The 18591-nt window shown below is 41.7% G+C and overlaps 1 protein-coding gene across 3 annotated transcripts in view; it reads right to left on the bottom strand.

The window, feature by feature from the left end:
• rph3aa (rabphilin 3A homolog (mouse), a) overlaps positions 1-18226 on the bottom strand; it is a 38690-nt gene extending 20464 nt beyond the window's left edge. For 2 of the 3 annotated variants that reach the window (XM_074690273.1, XM_074690275.1), the window contains exon 1: positions 18080-18226. The gene's annotated coding sequence lies outside the window, so the exon portion shown is untranslated. Of the gene's footprint in view, positions 1-13191; positions 13348-18079 lie in introns of all 3 variants that reach the window. The other variant, XM_074690274.1, reaches the window with a different exon arrangement.
• Between the last annotated feature and the right edge of the window lie 365 nt (positions 18227-18591).

Below are 18591 nucleotides of genomic sequence, written 5' to 3'. Positions count from 1 at the left end.
CGGTTGTACGTTAAAACGCAAACGTTTTGTTGCATTTCAGCCTCGCGTTTAGACGGAAACAGTGTTTCAGCTGACCCAAAACGCAAACTTTTGAAAACGGCCTCCAGAGTGGGATTTTTCTGAAACGCTGCCGACACCATTGTTGTGTTAACAGTGAGCCGGCGTTTTCAGTGGAAACGATGGCGTCGCACTCCGTCCTGTTGTCCTGTTGTATGCACTCGCTGGAGTGCATACAACAGGACAACAGTACCGTTGTTACGATCGTCGCAAACTACCGTGTTGTGCTTGTCCTGCTCAATCTGCTGAATCTGCTGACTGTCTTCATACAAAATGTGCATCTACTGCTCCACTTTTGCACTTAGTATTCCCCAATTCACAGTTATAGCACCACCTGCAGGCCTGGCATGCTTACTACAGCGTTGTCAGTCCCTCAGCGTTTCCGTGTCAACACAGATTTTTTTCACTGCGTTTTTGCTGCATTTTAGCGTTTTCAGATGAAACATTGTCGTGTTCATAGGGCTTTAACTGAAACAAAGAGCGATGCACAGAAGGGGGCAGACTCTTTCTTGGGGAATGAACCTGTGTTCAGGCACAATTACACAAATTAAAGTAAAAAAAAAACAAAGGAGAGGGCGCTCGAGACAAAGGTAACAGAAGACACCATGGAAGCTGAACAAATCACCAAGGAGGAGCTGGAGCAATTGGAAGTTGATGCTTGAAAGAAATTATAAGGTTCAAGGTCTGAAATTGGAAATGGACTTTTTAAATCAAGTAAAGGAACTACCTTAGGATGCCAAATAATTTACTTCCAGCTGCATGATGCTTCAGGGAGAATCAGAGACGCCCGGCAGAGAATCAACCACTTGGAGGAAAGAAAAATATAAAAAAAAAAACAAGCAATAAAGCACCTGTTATGCAAAGAAAGATAAAAAAAAAAAAAAAAAAACATTACTATCTGGAGAAAAAATCCCAACAAAATAATGTAAAGATGTTTTAGCAACAGGAACTGCTAATATTAAATCTAACAGGTTTATATTCTTGGCAGGAGCAGAATATTAGAAATGCTTTTTAAAGGAAGTGAACCAGCAGGAATATCTCAAACCTCAGTGATAGATGGGACGGAGTAATGACATATGGTGTTTCTATTATATACAGTGTATTATGTAAAATGGTGCTTCAGGCAGCTTCCTCTGTGTGTCCATGATGGGGGCTGACGAGGGTCTCTGTAAGCACCACATGAGAAGGCCAAACCAAGGACACGTGTCGTCACATGAAGCTGATTTACACTCCTTTTACAGCTCCAGCTGACTGCACAGCGAAACGAGCTCCACTGAACGAGGTACTTACATGTTACTGTGTGTGTGTGTGTGTGTGTGTGTGTGTGTGTGTGTGTGTGTGTGTGTGTGTGTGTGTGTGTGTGTGTGTGTGTGTGTGTGTGTGCACGTGTGTGTTCATCCGCTCCATAATTCACAGGGTGAACTGAGTGTTAACGACCAAACGATGACGAGCTGTGTTCATCTCTGCACCAACAGTTGTTTTCTCATCAATTGCAGACGGAGTGATATGAAGGCATGAAATGATGCACACCGAGCTCTCACACCAGGGCTGAATAATCTGATCCTAATGTCTGAGCCTACTTACAAATCAAGACAAAAAACAGATGCTTCAGACATAAATCAGTCCATCAGCCAGTCTCTTCTCCTCTTCAGTCTAAACTGAAATTTCTCTGGGTCTGTATCATGGATTGTCCTGACATTTGGAGCAGGTTTTTGTGTCTCTGGGAGGTTGAATTGATTTAGCTTTGGGGTGTCTGTGACCCTCCTGTGTTTACAATAACACTGACATGGATCGTCGTGAGTTTGTGTTTGCACATCTTGGCTCCCCTTGAGAACAGCAAAACACCTCCAGAAATCCCACAGACTGCCCCTGGGGGAAAACAAATCCTCCTGCAGAGAGCGTTTCCAACTAAACACTCAACACAGACAATCAATGCAAACCTAAAGATAGCTCTAAGGGCATAAAGACCTCTCCACTCATGACAGAGTCTACGGTGAGACCTGTGGAGTGACATAACAGAGAGTGGAAAAACAACAGCATGATGGGCTCAAAGAGCAGAGACTTCTTCTTCTGTTCTGTTTGAGTTCAGTCCAGAGGAGACTCTTTCAGATCAGAAAGTAACACCCCCCTAAACTGGGTCTGCAAGATAAAAACTTGCACCACTTTTGGGTCGTTACATCTCACACAGATAAATGTGATCATGTGTTTCTAGAAAGTCTCAGTTTCATAGTAAATATGAAACTGAAGAGGCTTCACTTTGTCTTCTTACTCATAAACTTAAACTTCAGAGACATTAATTATTCCATGTTTGAACATTTAATGTTATACTACAGTATCATTATACTTCCATGTCGAAGCAAGAACTGAATAAAAAAAGAGCAGAGACTTTCTTTTTTTAAGTCCATTAACTTTCATATTGAATGTGAAGGATGTTGCACTCTTCCAGAAATGACTGCTGATAAATTTCATTTCCTTTAAATTAAATCCCCATGGTTAGACCTGTTCACATGTTTCTGGTAGGTCTTAGTTTCAATGCAAACATTAAACTATAAAAAGGTTTATAAGAATTGAATTAGCCAATACTTTCCTCTTTTCTTTCTAGTTTAATCAGCAGTTTAAGAAGTGCTGTTTAGATCAACAGTGGACAAGAGACGTCTGTTCGCTTTTTCTTGGTGGGTCTCAGTTTCACTGTAAACAGTAATTCACACAGAGGCTTGGCTCTAGGGGACCGTTTATAGACAAAGGTTTTAGGCTGAAACGCAATTGTTGCGTTTCAGCCTCCCGCTGACACGGAAATGGCGTTTCAGCCGACCTAAAACGCAAACTTTTGAAAATGGCCTGCCAGCAACGCTGCCGTGTGGACAGTAAGCCGGCATTTTCAGTGGAAACGCTGACGTCACACTCTGCTCCTCATGAGCGCATACAACACCACCATTGTTACGATCGTCGTGAACTACCGTGTTGTGCTTGTGCTGCTCAATCTGCTGACTGTCTTCATACAAAATGTGCATCAGTTGCTCCACTTTTGCAATTAATTGTCCACAATACACCAGATGACCGGCTCAGCTCAACTTTGGTGGAGATCTCCCAAAAGCAGCTTCTGGACAAGACAGTTATAGCGCCGACTACAGGCCTGGCATGCTTACTACAGCGTTTTCAATCCATCAGGGTTTCCGTGCAGATTTTTTTTCACTGCGTTGCAGCGTTTTCAGATGAAATGCTGTCGTGTAAACGGGGCCAAATTCCTGATTTAGAAAAAATAAAATACTGTTTTGTTATGTTTTGGGATTTTTCAACCATATTACTTCATAGTGCAAACCATTTTAAATAACTCAAGGTGATAGAATTTTTTTTTTGAAAAACAAATGCATTGTCTGTTTTTAAACCTTAAACTCCCTTTGCTGTTTTTGTTGTTGATGCTATGTTCACACCGTGCCCAGCTGGTCGCTCTGAAGCCAGCTCATCGTCTAAACATCCAGAGATTCCTGCAGAACTCTGGATGGGGATGCAGAGGAGGCAAAAACTAGGAGGGAAGAGAGCTGGAGCGAAATGATGGAGGCTTTAGGAGAGGGAATACAAGTTTCTCTTCTCTTACTATGGAAAACGTGAAATCTCGGCTAAATGAGATGGAGGAGCTAACAGGACAAGTTTGGGGAATGCAGTATGGTGAGTCCCATGGAGATATGGCTGTATCAGGATATTGACTGTAACCATCCACAGCTTCAGGCTGTCTAGGTTTAAAGTTCAGAGATTATTACAACTACTCTTGATTTTACTTATTTAATATCTAGTCAGTATTTATTCCTCATTTAGCTGTACTTTATGTTTCTTTTGTGATATTCTTACTTTACTAATTGTAAGGGAAACTGTATAGATTGAATGTCCCCTGGGATGAATAAAATGTTTCTGATTCTTTTACATGAGTACAGAGGATGGGGAACTTTCATTTGGAGTAAACTTTGTACTATTTTCCTCTACATTTCTTGGTCTCAGGTTTGTTTGAGGTTTGTCTCAGGAGTGTTTGAAAGTTTGAAGTGTGTATTGTTGTGTTGTTTAATATTTGCTCTTTCAACTCCTCTTCCTCCCACTGTCTGTTCCTCAGCTGCAGGCGAGTGTGGTAAAGTAGGTCCTCTGTTATGGTGACCTTAAACAAACCAGCTTTAACGCTACTGCAAAATGACATCTTCACACACACATGCGCACACACACGCACACACACACTGGATCCTCCCACAGATGAAGAGAGGAAATGTCACAAACACTCAGCGGTCCAGAGAGAAGCATCACAAAGTGACGTGAGGTAAGAGGAAACTACGGTGTTTTTAGCTCCATGAGTCTGTGTGGGCTGACTAAGAGCTGCAGGGCCACACTCACACACACACATTCACACACACACACATGTTGGTCACATCAGCACACTGCTGAACACACATTGTGTAAGAGCGTGTGTTAGCGCTGCAGGGAGGAGGACTCTGACAGATTGCGTCACCGTCCTGTGTTTCTGTGACGCTCTGAGTCTCTCTTCTTCAGAGCGCTCTGACTTTTCCAACGTTTCATATTCATGTTTCATGTTTGGGGAGAACACGGAGAGAGTGCTTACGCTTCATAAAATAAGCATCAGTCAGGCTCACGGAGCCAACACCAGATTAAATAATCCATCCATCCATTATCAGAGGCTGCTTCAGTGGGAACATGTGAAACCAGGACATCCTCTTCTTCCTCCTGAGGTGATCCAGATCCACTGAGGGTCTCCCTGTGAGCTCTAATCCAGATGAGGTTATAATCTCTTCAGTCTGTTCCTGGGATTATCCTGGGGTCTCCATCAGACGGATGTTATTGTTCATATTCAGCGTGTCAAACTAATTTCTCTGATGAGCAGTAAACTCTATTTAGCTTCATCCCTCACAGGTTGGTTTTTGTGAATGATAATAGCAGAGTTATTGGCGTTAAACTTACAAAGACAAAGCTCAAACCACCTCAACAAGACTCAGAGGGGTACAGACTCCCTCCAGATGTCTCCTCATTCACAACTCTCCCTGAAGACCACGAGAAGTGAAGACGTGGACCAGTGAATCAAACATATGAGTTTTCCTTCCTCTCATCCCCTCAGTCTCATATTGAACTCCTCACGACCTCGTAAAGAAAACAAAGCTGGAGGTCACCGTCTGATGGAGCCAATATTCTCCGTCCTCTGGCTGAGCCTTTAGATCCTGTCCATGAAGATCAGGATCAGGATCAGTGACAAGGGACAACCTCAGCCAAATGTCTGCGGGTTTGTTCAGAGTCGTGTTTATTTTACTAACCGTACTTCAACATTTCAGTCTTCCTCTCAGAGGACCAGAACTATGAAATACGGACGAGTTGATGATAGAGAAGATAAAAATGAAAGCTCCAGCTGAACGAGAAACCTACTTTCTTAAAAAACAATGTCAAAAGGAGGAGAAATCCTGCAGATGGATAATTGAGGAGAGCTGATTGGTCAATTTGTGGCTTTATTGAACCATATTTCAGACGCCTTTAGCAACAAAGAGTTTGGAGGCTCTGTCATGGAAGCACATATTGATCTTACTCCTATCAAAGAGCAGGGGGTACTGTCTATAGACTGTATAATAAAAGTTCTGTTCCTAAAACAGACTTCCAAAGCAAATCTCTTTTTCTTTTTTCAAAATTAGGCCTTATGTCTTCACAATTCCCACAGTCCTAAGATCTGTCTTCCAAAATCAGTTTTTTGTTTGTCTGACTTCAGGAGACAAAAACAAGGGTTCACCATCTACAAGCTCTGCTTCAGATGAATCAGCCTATTTTATTGTTTCTTGCATGATTGTCTGCTGCTGCTGATTGGAATAAAATAACTTATTTATTCATTAATTTTCTATAAAGTGCTTTTAAAAATCTTGTGGGTTAGGGCTTAGATTGGAGGAAAATGTGATTTTTCAATCTAGTTTTGAAAATTTCCTTGAAATACTGGAGCACTGGGCTGTGGGAACACAGGGCTGTCCCTATGCTGCTTGGTACTGCTGTGAGTCCCTCTCCATTCAAAACCAATCACAGGCAGTCAAGCCCTCCTCACCCGTCTGCACAGCAGTCTCTCCCAGCTGCAGCCAGAGCATGCGACTGCATGCAAATGCAAAAAACAAGAATGGAAAGAAGAAAGTCTGTTTGTAGTTCTCAGGATACTTGCAGTGTTTTTTACTCACTTTTTGTCGCTTGTACAATGTTCATCTCCAACAACGTCGATGACAAACGCATGCAAATGTCCAATTATGCAAACTAGGCAACAATGTCATTCAGCAACTTTTTGACAGCCAGTAGCTATTTTCCTTACTAAGGAGTTAGCTACACTGGCCAAAGCTGTAGGCTGTATAATTAATGGACGTAGTTTCCCTGACGTCACCTATCTGTTTCTGAAACAGACTTTTGAAGCAGATTGGCTATCGCTGCCATATTGGAAGTGACGGGGGCTTCAATTACAGCTATAGGGAGCATGTCAGTCACATGAGCTGTGCTGTGCCTCTGATTGGACAACCTCACAATCATAATATCCCTTAAACTAGAAAGAAAAAAATTACAGTGAGGGATGTACAGTGTGTGCTGATAGTGAAATTAGGGATTCAGACAGGAGACATTTTTTGAACCAGGCTGCTAATAGGTTAATTCCTGGTGTGAAAACAGCTTTTTTTTTTTGGCTTGGTGTGTATGTGACCTCTGGTACTTCTAGAGCCAGCAATTATCTGTTAATCTTGCAGACTTCTCGATGAAGAGCTGCAGATGTGGCTAAAGTTTAGTTATCTGTGGCCAAACATGTTTCTTCTTCTTCTCTTTCCAAATCAATATAACTTCTACTTTCCAAAAAATTTGTCACGAGCAGAACACACACAGTGTAACGCTTGGTTCCTACCTGTTTAAATTACATACACACTGTGGTGAAACAAAATTAAACCACAATAAATATCATAAGTAACATAAATATCATAACATGAATAAATAAATGACATAAATCATATTTATGGCAGCTCAACGCGTTGATGAATTCTGAATAGAAATGTGCTGGAATCTCCAGATAAAGCCCGATTATGCTTCAAAAGTGCAGTGACAGAGTTTTCAGGACAGAACAAATGCTGCTGCGGGGCACAGATCAGTCTGTGGACTTTAAATGAGGTTAGTCATCTTTAAAACGCAGGTTCATCTCAGACTAACGTTATTTACGGTACACAGAACATTCCCCATGGAGTCCACACGCTCCGTACCAACACGTCTGGAACAGTTCAGCTCTCTGACAGACACGCAGCATTCATCCCCATGCCGCCACACAGCTGTCACTTCTACAGTCAATCCTTCATCATTTAGTCCTCCTCCATTCATCCATCCATCCATCCTACCCTCATCCCTTCATCCTTCATTCCTCTGCTTCCTCAGCTTATGGAGCTAAGCTCTGCAGAGATGTTTTACCTCCCTCTCTATCCGGTGTGTGGTGACTGTGGTTATGGCGAAGGTTAACCCTTTCATAAACACTCCCTGAAGCCCCCTCCTGATGACTCCTGGGTAAAGCCTGCACAGATATCAGAGTAATCTCCTCCTCATCTCGACTTGCCGGCTAAAAGCTCTGACGTCAGACAATCCGGTCTGTGTGGCTGGTCGATGAAACATATATGTCAGAGACTTCACAGCCTTTTTGTTGTTCGAGGAATGAAAGCAGATATTTCTCCAACAAACAGATGAATCTGTTCAGCTCAGCCTTCAGCCTCTACGCTCCAAACACATCAAACACAGCAAACACAGCGGCTCAGCTCAGGACCTGTGCTTCAAGCTGCGAGGCCACAGGATCTCCTCAGTGTCACGCTGAACGCTCTCCTCCACCACAGTTTGAAGCTCCTTCAAAGTCTACTGACTGCTGTTACATAAAGAGCCCAAAAGAGGAGAACAGAGAGGAGTCAGGAGAGGAGGATGGGTCACACAGACACCATGAAGACAAAGGTTTGGTTCAGGTATGATACAGATTTCAGCTCCTGGTTTCTTTTCATGTTACGTAACAAGAAAGAGGTAACCCAAAAAGAGTGGACTGCTGTCATCGTCAGTCGATATTTGGAGACAAATCTGGAAAAGTATGCAGCACCTGAAGTCCTACAGAGGTGAGAAGACTTCACTGGAGTCTGAGTCACATTAAACCCAAAGATGGAAACGATTTACTGTAAGCTGTGTCACTCCACAGGAAGTAGCACAGACCATCACTTGTAGATGTGTGTAAACTGCAGCCAGCAATGGTCAACCATCAGGATGTAGATCAGAATTATACTTAATTATATCAAAGATACCAGAAGATAACGCTGATTATCCTCCAAGTCTCTGCAGCATCCTGCTCACCATACAATCATCCATCAGTCTATAGAAACAACATTCAGGAGCGTTGGTGTGGGGAGCAAAAAGGACATCATGTTCCCGTGTTTGTCTCTCAGACAGAGAGGACAGCAGCAGCTGGTCCTCTGTTACTCCATTTTCCACCACACCAGATCCAGGGCTTGTACCTAAAGATCTGACTCTAGAGGCCCATTTAAGCTCAACGTTACTTATGGATATGGATATGGATACCGATACCGATACGGACGGAGCCTCCTGCAATCATTTTGTCTATATTTCTGCATGTTTCCATGAAACTTACAGATACAGATAGGGTAACCAGGTGCTTATAAGCCACATGTGGGACAAGGAGTGTTTGTGTGGGACATTGTTGGACATGTTACTTCAACGCTAAAACATAGACTACAATTTTAAGTAATGTCCATCTAACCCTGAAATATTAATATTTCTAATGAGACCAAGCTTATAATTATACAGAAATCAACTATTTGATTTGGTTGCACACAATATGCACATTTGTGTTTTGTTTTTGTTTTTTTCTCCCTTCAATGAAATTTTTCCTGTTCAAAAGACAAGGAAACGCATTTGTCACAGGAAAATGATACTCATAAAAACTATTAATAAATCGACTTTTCACAGCTCTTAAAGGTCAACTAGTCTGTGTGCAAAAAAAAAACAAAAATGCACAGGTGATGACATTTTAACTTTCTGCGCGGGCCATTTCTGTAGGTTTTATATCATGACGTGTGTCGCTTCACGAAACAACTAATCAAGATCCTTGAACACTCGCTGTGAATCACCCTGCACTGGTTTCAACCTTAAATAAACATGTTCCCAGCTCATTTTTCTCCCAGGGATTTCATGTTTCTCGACCAAAATCTGCAGTTTGGTGGCTTTTACCTTTGTTTTTTGTGTCAGTGGGCGGAGGTAAGGAGGTCGATACACTCCTGACGCCACATGTACATTTGACTGGCAGTGGACAAATGTAATGGCAATAGTCCTCTTTCAGCTATTGGATAAAACTCATGATTTCAGAAAAGAGACTGCCGCACGTTGGAAATGCGAGCAAGAGCCTATCAGATGCAGGACATCGTCTCAATTTGCGGTGGTTAAAATGCTGTGCATGCCCGCACAAAGCGGGACGCCTGGTCACCCTAGATACAGACCAAACGGAGCAGTACCATTGGAAACTGTGGGGGCAGTGTTGCTGTTACTACTCGAAACAAAGCTTTAGTAAAATACAAAGAAGAAATAGCAATGGCGAAACTTTCATGATGTATTTGACTGCCTCACCAACCACTGCCTGCTACAATTCTTTCTTTGTTTTTGTCTTTTATGCAAGCGATGCATTAGCAATACCCCTCTACAGTCGCCATGCTTGTTTTTGAGTTTTGTTGTCACAAACTTTTGACTCTGGGCTGCCCTACCCTGGTGGATGGGTTGGTTAACTGCAGTGCCAAACATAGACTGTATATAGAGTGGACAGCTTGGATCCGCCATTTACCATTGTACGGTTTTGAAGCCAAAATTGCTCCATCACAGGCTCAGCCATTGTAGCAGTTGTGCAGCCAGAGTCTGCGCAGTAGACTGTGAGGGATTCTGGGAGAATCTGAGTGGAGCTGGGTGATGAAAAAATTTTTTTTATTTTCTTTCGAAACTCTAATCACTTCTTGACTGTACCTCCCGACATATTTCACAATCCCCGAAAAAAAAATACATGAGAACGGCAGCTGCCAATCATCATTAAATGTGGTGTAAAGCCTCGTTTTTAACCTCGTATAACTAATGAAAACAAAACTTTTCAGAAAAAAAGAGGACTTTAATACAAGACAGCCAAATGATATCTTCAAATCACCACAACAATCGGACATGAGAAACATTTCTATGAGGCGTATCAATTTTTTAAAGTTTGACCACAGCCCATCTGGATTGACTGGAGAGACAGATTTTTACTGTAGCCAGCCACCAGGGGGAGCAGTTTTTGTGGCAACCTCACTTCAAGCTGAGCAAGATGACGTCCATTTTTTTTACAGTCTATGGTCCCAACGTAAAGGAAGGTTACATTGTTTGAAACTGAAAGATACACTTTCGTACGTAGAGGGAGTATAAATGGGCCTTAAACCAGAAACACCTCATGGACTGGAGGTGGAGTTATCTTGGCCAGATCTACACCACCTAAAACTCTGTTGTAACCAAAGGCAGATGAAAAGATTAATCTAACATTCATCCATCCAATAATTCACCCATCAAATCATCATCCATCCGCTCATTCAAAATCCATCCATCCTCCATCCTTCATCCATGCATGCACCAAACACTTTTTGAGTCATCTGTCAGATTAGAGCCGCCCTCCAGTAGATTATTTTAGAGTGGAACAATGATAAAGGCAGCTATAATTAGCAGCTTCACGTGTGTGTGAGTAACAGTGCTCTTAAATATGAGATTAAACGCCCATATGGCGGCTGTGGAGAGAGGAGGTCTCCGACTCTCTGTGCGTGCAGTAATGCACCAGGGGCAGAGCTGAACTCCTCTCAACCAAACTCAAACCTCAGGCTCATTGTTTCTGAGTGTCCTCCTCAGGTTCTATGTTTCTCTGAGAAAGAGGGTTTGTGTCTGAATGAGGTTGTCTGAAGGGGTGAAACCTGAGGTAGAATGAGGTCAGAGACCTCCTCAGATACTACACACTCATCAGTCACTCTGAATCCTCCTCAAAAAGAGATTGTGAGAGCGTTAAGAGCGTCTCTGACCGTGTCATGGCCACCACCTGACGTCCCTCTGCTCGGAGAAATGATAAAACGTGTCTGATGATGGGATGAGATGATCCTTTTGTCCTCTGGGATGGTCACTGTGTCACATTGGGTGATTATAGAGTCATAAATTACTGCAGGGACACGGGGAGAGATATGACAGATTACATGTCAGCCCTCAGCCAATAAGAGCTGACGTCCTTCACTGCACACATGATGTCACCTAACCACAAAGTGTGATTTACAGCATGTATTCAGACCACAAAAAAAGGTGGTAATGCGATATAACAAGACTTATTCTTGTTCACAGTGCAACACCTTCACATAAAAGACGTCACATCAGAACAGATCAGAATAAAAACACCCAGATTGGTGTGAGGATCACTTTTTTTTTTTTTTTTTTTTACATCTTCGTAAAGGGCCTAATTCTGGATCAGGTCTTAAAGAGTCTTAGTTTTAACTCTGACTCTGAGTCAACTTAAACCTTAAAAGAGTAAACTCAAGCTTTGACAAAGATAATGACTTAATTTAGACCTGTTAGTGTGAAAAGACTCAAGTGATGGAGATTTAACTGTATTTCAATCCAGATCATGGAAACCTCAGCTTGGACTCAGGTGATGGAGATTCAATTTGGACTCCAACTAAGGTAATGGGTTCTTATCTCTTGTTTGAATTTGGGGATTTCTGTGATGTGGACTCAGACCTGGACTCCACTGATTGGGTCCAAACACTGACTTCTTTTCACTTCATAAATAGGGTAATGAGGACAAATCACAAAATGTAAACTTGACCTGGACCTGGATTACAGTGGTGGTGACCCAACTGGGACTCAGACCCTGGAGAAGGGAACGTAACAAAAACCCCAAAACAGGTCACAAGGCCTAAACATTGACACACACTCAGGTAAAGAGGATGCAACTCAGTTCCTGAAATCACCCGTTAGTTTCTGAAGCAGAGTTTTGAAGCCTACCAGCAGTCACCATCAGTCAGTCAGGTCAGTCATGCCCTTATATGGACATAACTCATTAGTCTAAAGCCCTGTTTCCACCAAGCGGAACGGTTTAGATCAGTACTGTTTGGTATGGGTTGTCTCAGTTAAGCCTGATCCTGTTAGGGTTTCCACAGCCAACTGTGTCCCCTCCTGGTAGGCGGTCTGTAAGCTGGAGCTGGAGCCGGTAGCTGCATCAGTTAAATAACAGCGTGACGCCATAGCAGAGCAACACAGTGTACTCGGCTAATAAATCCAACGAAGAAGAAAAACTCAACACAGTAAACAAAGAACAGCGATGGAAGGCATCCACCAAATTGTCTTCTTTGTGAATGTCATGTAACTCTCTGTTACAAAGTGCAATCAAGCTTCGTTTCAGAGAAGTCTGTGTGCCGCCAGGAGAAATGCTGCCACTGTCGCTCAGTAAATGACAATTCTATCAACCAATCAACGGTCTGCAGTGTTGTAGCTCCACCTTCCAAGATCAGTTTGGTTTAGTCTGGCACCCATACAGATGGGTCCCAAAAAGTGGGACAGCTTGTTTCGGTTATTTGGGGATCTGTCCCGGGATTAGTCAGTGGGAACGCCATTAAATGTGCGCCGTACCAAGACAAACTAGACTGAACTGCTTGGTGGAAACGGGGCTTAATAACTTCATAAATAATGAGTCACAATAACTCCTCCATCGTTCGAGAGAAATCTATCAGACTAAAATCATGTTTTGAACCAGGCTGTAAACACCCTTTTTTCTTCTGTAAAGATGGGCTTTTTTAATGGGTGTGTATGTGATTTCTGCTGTTTCTGCAGACAGCCTCTAGTGGACACTTGAGGAACTGCAGGTTTTCACACTTCAGCTTTGGACGTTTTACTGTTAACCAGGAACAAATGGGTCCAAGTTAGTATGACCTGAAACTTTTGGATCATTTAGAATATGTGGATCGTGCAGAGGAGCAGATTTATATGTCACTGTTCACACACACACACACACACACACACACACACACACACACACACACACACACACACACACACACACACACAGACCTGTCCCTTGGTCTGTCCTCTCTGTGAACAGTGTGAGTGCCCTCGTGATAATCACACTGCGTGGGGCCTCGGTGGGTTTGTGCAGCACATCTGCTGTTCCCTGCTGAGCTCAGAGAGTTGCTGCACGCTGAACACGATCATGGCTCAGCTGCAGAGCTGAGGAGGAGGAAAAGTCAATTACTGTACATCTCCAACGGCTGAACGCTCAGATAAACCCGCTCGTGTGGAACGGAGATGGGGAAAAACGGAAAAGTCATGAATTTCAATCGATTACTTAAATGGATGGGCTCCGAATGGACTTGACCTCAACCCTGACTCTGTTTTATGATCACAGAGACAGTTTGAGCCACTTAAACTCAACATAGATCATCTATCAAAAACACAAAGCTGCTCACTTTTACTACCTGTAATGATGGCAGCTATGGACATACATGCTTAAACTTTACATTTTAATGTTAAAGGCAGGGGTGGAAGAAGAGTTCAGAGCTTTTACTGGAGGATAAAGATCCTCACAGGGTGTGAGGATCAATAAAACCTGACCTAGACACTAAATTGTCCTGCCAGTGCTTTACTTCTTATATGATGGCGGTAGATTAACATTATCACTCTCCTTTTTATGATTATTCATCTAATACTTCCAGTAACAACTTTATCAGCCAGGTTTAAAAGCCTTGGATTTAGTCAAACTATTGTATGTAATTAATTCCTTCTCATCTTGTTATTTCAGTGTGAAAACATCAATCAGCCCTTTGTTTGACGTGTTTTATGTATTTCTTTAAAGAACTCTACAAACAGCACTGAATCTAATAAAGCTCAAGGTCTTTGCACTATGAGTCTGTTTTTTTCAGATGCATTTTTTGGATCCGAAATCCGAAAAAAAAAAAAAAACGTCACGCACAGACACCGTGCACACTGAATTTGTATTAATTGTGAAAATTTGCAGCACAAGAAAAATTGAATCCTCAAGCAGCTGATCCTGAGCAGCAGCTGTCAGTATGTTTAAGGTATGCGTGCATGGCATGCACACACACAGACTCACCGTCACAACACTCACACAAGTCTTCATTCATCAACTAAACATAGCCCCAAGATGTGCAGAGAAAATATGTCAGAAAATGTGAAAATGAGATTTTGCAAGTAGCCTACGGTGTCTCTGAATAGACAAACTTCCTTGGAAACAAGCTGGGAGGATGCGAAATAAACGCAAAAAAAAACGAACCTGTAATCTGTAAAAAATAATAACGGACAAAAGTTTTGGATCGAGTATGCAAACATGATTAACATAACATGGGATCAAATTTATTTTTTAACATGTGCAACAAAAAAATGGAGTCAGTGTGCAAAGGCCTTCAGTCTCTGTGTCTGTCGTGTTTGTCATGTCTTCCTGGTGCACAGTCAGAGCTAAGGACGGATTCGTTTTGGTGGTCAAAAGTCAGAGGTCATTATGAACTCATTCCTCAGATATCTTGCTGGATGACAATGATGGAATGATGGTATTTCATATCACAAAGTTCAAAGGTCACTTCCACTTTGACCTCACTCTACTTAAAAGTCGTACCTCAGCATTTAACAGTGGCGTTCACTGAAAGCTGATATTTCTGCTTTCCTCAGAGAATGATGCCCTCAGAGGGATCAATTATTTTGACCTTTTTCATCCTTCCTGATGTCCACCTGGAATGATTTTGTGGCTTTTTTCATTCTGTGACATTTGCACTTTCAGCTCCTGTGAGGAGGTTTTGGCAAAAGGAACAGACTGAAATTATTATTGATGCCTCGTTTTGACCTAAAGCAGTGGAATGACCACCAGCAGGATGATCTGTTCGTTCTCTGCAGGAATATTTAAAGTCTGCTGCAGGGTCAGAGTCACAGAGGGATAAACAGACTGATGTTTATGTTTTTAAAGCCAAAAGTTTCAAACAAATGATCAGTAATATGTAAAAAGAAAAAACACACCAATACCTAAAAGTTTAAAACTTCGCCCACATTCAATAATAACATCAAATATAAAGTAAGTTTTGTTTTCTGTGTCATGCACTGCAAAAACTGAAATCTAATCGAGTGTTTATGTCTTATTCTTACTAAAAAGTGACATTAGACTTAATATGAGCCACAGGTCCAGAAAAATGTCTGCTTCAAGATATTCAAAGACAAAACCTAGGCCTGAATTGTTAGAATAGAAAAAGAAAGAAACCCTGTTCTTCTCTGTACAACAGACCGAGCTGTCCACACCTTAATGTCTTGTCAGCTCACTCCTTCCCTCTGATACGTTTTTGTAGTTTCTGGTGTTTTTCAGCAAAAAGCTCAACTCAGGACCACAGAGTCTTTAGAGAGGACGTCTGAAGAAGCACAGTGTGGAGAAAAACCAGCGACAGTAGGAGGTATTTCCCTGAGTTCAGCAAGCAGGGGGTGTTGAGCTGGCGTGAATTGTCCCTATTCAAGCACATTATCCACATCAGTCAGTCAGCACCTGAGAGCTCAGCAGTCTGAATAATCCACCAACACCCACCTCACACAAAACGCAGTCAATACGGCTGATTTAGGGTCAGGAGGGCGTTCAGCTGGGATTACAGAGAGCATGGGAAAGAAGAGAGGGACTCAATAAACGCCACAACACCAGAGGAGGAGAGACCAAATTATAAAACAAGAGCTGTAGCATCACAAATCAATTTTACACACACACACAGAATACAATCATGCTTTCTTCCTCCCTCTGTCCTTCCTCTTTCTGTCCTTCCTCCCTCTGTCCTTTCACCCTCTGTCCTCTATCCCTCTGTCCTTTCTCCTTCTTTCCTTCCTCCCTCTTTCCGTTCTCCCTATTTTTACTTTTCCCTCTTTCCTCCCTCCCTCTTTCCTTTCACCCTCTGTCCCTTCTCCCATTTCCTTCCTCCCTCTTTCCGTTCTCCCTATTTTTTCTTTTCCCTCTGTCCTTACTCCCTCCGTCCTTCCTTCCTCAGTGGTCTTTAGAGTTGACTAAACTGCTGCCATCAAGCATTAGGCGGGGAGCTGCGTGCCCCCTCACCCTCTGTGCTGCCTGTTAAGGCTGAACGCCTCCTCAGCTCTGAAACACCCTTCGAAACACGCTCTGAAACACACTCTGTTTAGACTGCCTGCTCCTGAGAATTTACAAAGCGCTCCTAAAAAGGGATCAACACTTAAATAATCGTCCTGATAAGACTGGTATCACTTCCATGTCTGAGTGTTTGGTATGAAGCCACACCTGGTACACAGTTAGCTTAGATTAGCACAAAAAGCGCGAGCAGTGCAAACAACAAACACAAAATCCAATGACCAGCAGCACCTTAACTTCACTGTTTATATTTGACATTCAGAAAGTTTGAAAGTGACAGGTTTAAACTTTGGTGGGTTGGTAATGACCTTTAACTTATTGATTCATTATCAGTCTGGTTGTGTACCTTAGCCTAAAAGAGCCAGGGCTACAGTTTGCTTAGCTCAGCTCAGGTATATATCCACCAGCACCTATATTTGGTCAAAACAAAAAAGGATGAGGTCTGGAGATTTGCTAATTGAAGTTGGAGCCAACTAGCATTAGCTGCATAAATACTTGAAACTAGAAGTTAAAAACATGGCGTAGCTTTGCTTTCTTTCAAATTGTAATAAAGAAGAATCTAAAACTGGCCCGATATCAGAGTCGCCCCATCCACGCAGTCAGTGCCGTGTTAAAACAAACTAAAGTTTGGTATCAGGTAGAAATGTGCCAGACTTAGCATACTGTAGCCGTACCTAGCTCTATCAGCTAGGTTAGCTGGCTGCTAGCATTTTAGGAATACAAAATGTCTCGACATTTATTATCAAATCAAATTTTGGAATTTAGCAATAAGTTGGCATGTTTTACTTACTAATCATTTGCTGAAGTCTGTTAGCTAAACTGTGCTGTTACATCTGAGCACTGGAGCTAACAGATCAAGCTTAGCATAGCTTAGCTTTGCGAGAATTAAAACCAGATGAAAGAGTTGATTCCGGATGTGTCCTGAGTTCCCTGATGGAATCAATTATATTTGGTAGCTTATATACAGTAATTTATACATATAGTAATTTTAACATTTTGTGCATTGGTATGCTTTATGTATTATTCTATATGTATACGTATATAATTGTTTCATACCTGATGTGTTAGAACAAATACTGGGATTTCTATGGAATAACAAAATATAGCCTGTAAAAGCACTTAAGTATAGGATGTGAGTGTGAAGTTGTGTGTATGGTAAATATATTATTTATTATGTAAGACATTTTTTTTTTTTAAACTTTTTTTTTTTTTTACTTCCCAAGGAAATATTATGAAACATTTTTTTTAAAAAAGAATGTATTGAGATGTGTAAAATATCAACATTTATTTAAAGATCCAGTCTCAGGTTAGCTTTATGAGATGTTTTTTATGGTTAAAAGAGATCTTTAAACCGATTAATATCATTTGGAAACAAGGAGAATTCAGCTCTTAAAGCAGGTTTTAAAGATTCAAAAATATATAAATAAATAAATGAAATAAATAAAAACATAAAAGTCAAGAATATTCCAATCTTATGAACATTTTTTTTTCTGATCTGGTTTTGTGATGAATTTTATGTCAAAGCGATTTCAACATTTAGTTGTTCTGAAGTGGATTTTGGAAGAAAAAGCCTTTTGGTGAAATTAGAAGTTTTGAAATTTCAGCTGCAAAATCATCATAATTAAAAAACTATTATTCATTTCACTTCAGCTAAACCACCCTAAAGCTGCAGTCTGTGTTTGCCATTTAAAACCAACAGGAAGTCATACATTTCCAAATAAAAGCCACAAAAAGGAACAGTTTACTATTTAAAAAATGTTTTTTAAAAAAAGAGGATAATTTCAAAATAAAAGCCTCTGAATTCTTAATATGTGTACCAACCTGAGGTTTCTGTACAGAAGTGTTGGTCCTCTTGTTGTTCCTCTCCTCTCTCTGGTCAGGGTGAGATCAGCTTCAGAGTCACAGAGAGGATCACCAGCAGCTCCGTCTCAGCATCCTCTCCTCTCCTCTCCTCTTCCTCACTGCCGACCTGCTCGACACACACAGTGTAGTAGAGCCTCGCTCCGCCTCCCTCCATCACCACCCCCCCATCCCCCCATCCCTCCCTCCCCCTTCCTCTCTTTTTCTTAAACCCGTCTACTCTCATCTCATCATCATCAGGAGATAAAATGGTGAGGCTATCATTTCTGGCAAAGTTGACTATAATTATTAAACAGCTTAAACAAAAATCAGTCACTGACCCTGCAGCTCATCTGGACTGTAAAATACTTTCATTTACCTTCATATAAACCTGTACACATTTACTTTGGATCAAAGCGTATCAAGAAATATATTAGCTGTTACTGCTATTGTTCGGACTGAGCTGTTTTTCAGGCCCCCGTAATTCAAACAAA

Source organism: Halichoeres trimaculatus, unplaced genomic scaffold (genome assembly GCF_033239565.1).
Source record: "Halichoeres trimaculatus isolate MK-OKI-2021-1 unplaced genomic scaffold, fHalTri1.1 fHalTri1_scaffold_16, whole genome shotgun sequence".
Lineage (NCBI taxonomy): Eukaryota > Metazoa > Chordata > Actinopteri > Labriformes > Labridae > Halichoeres > Halichoeres trimaculatus.
This window is presented reverse-complemented; position numbering and strand designations above follow the sequence as displayed.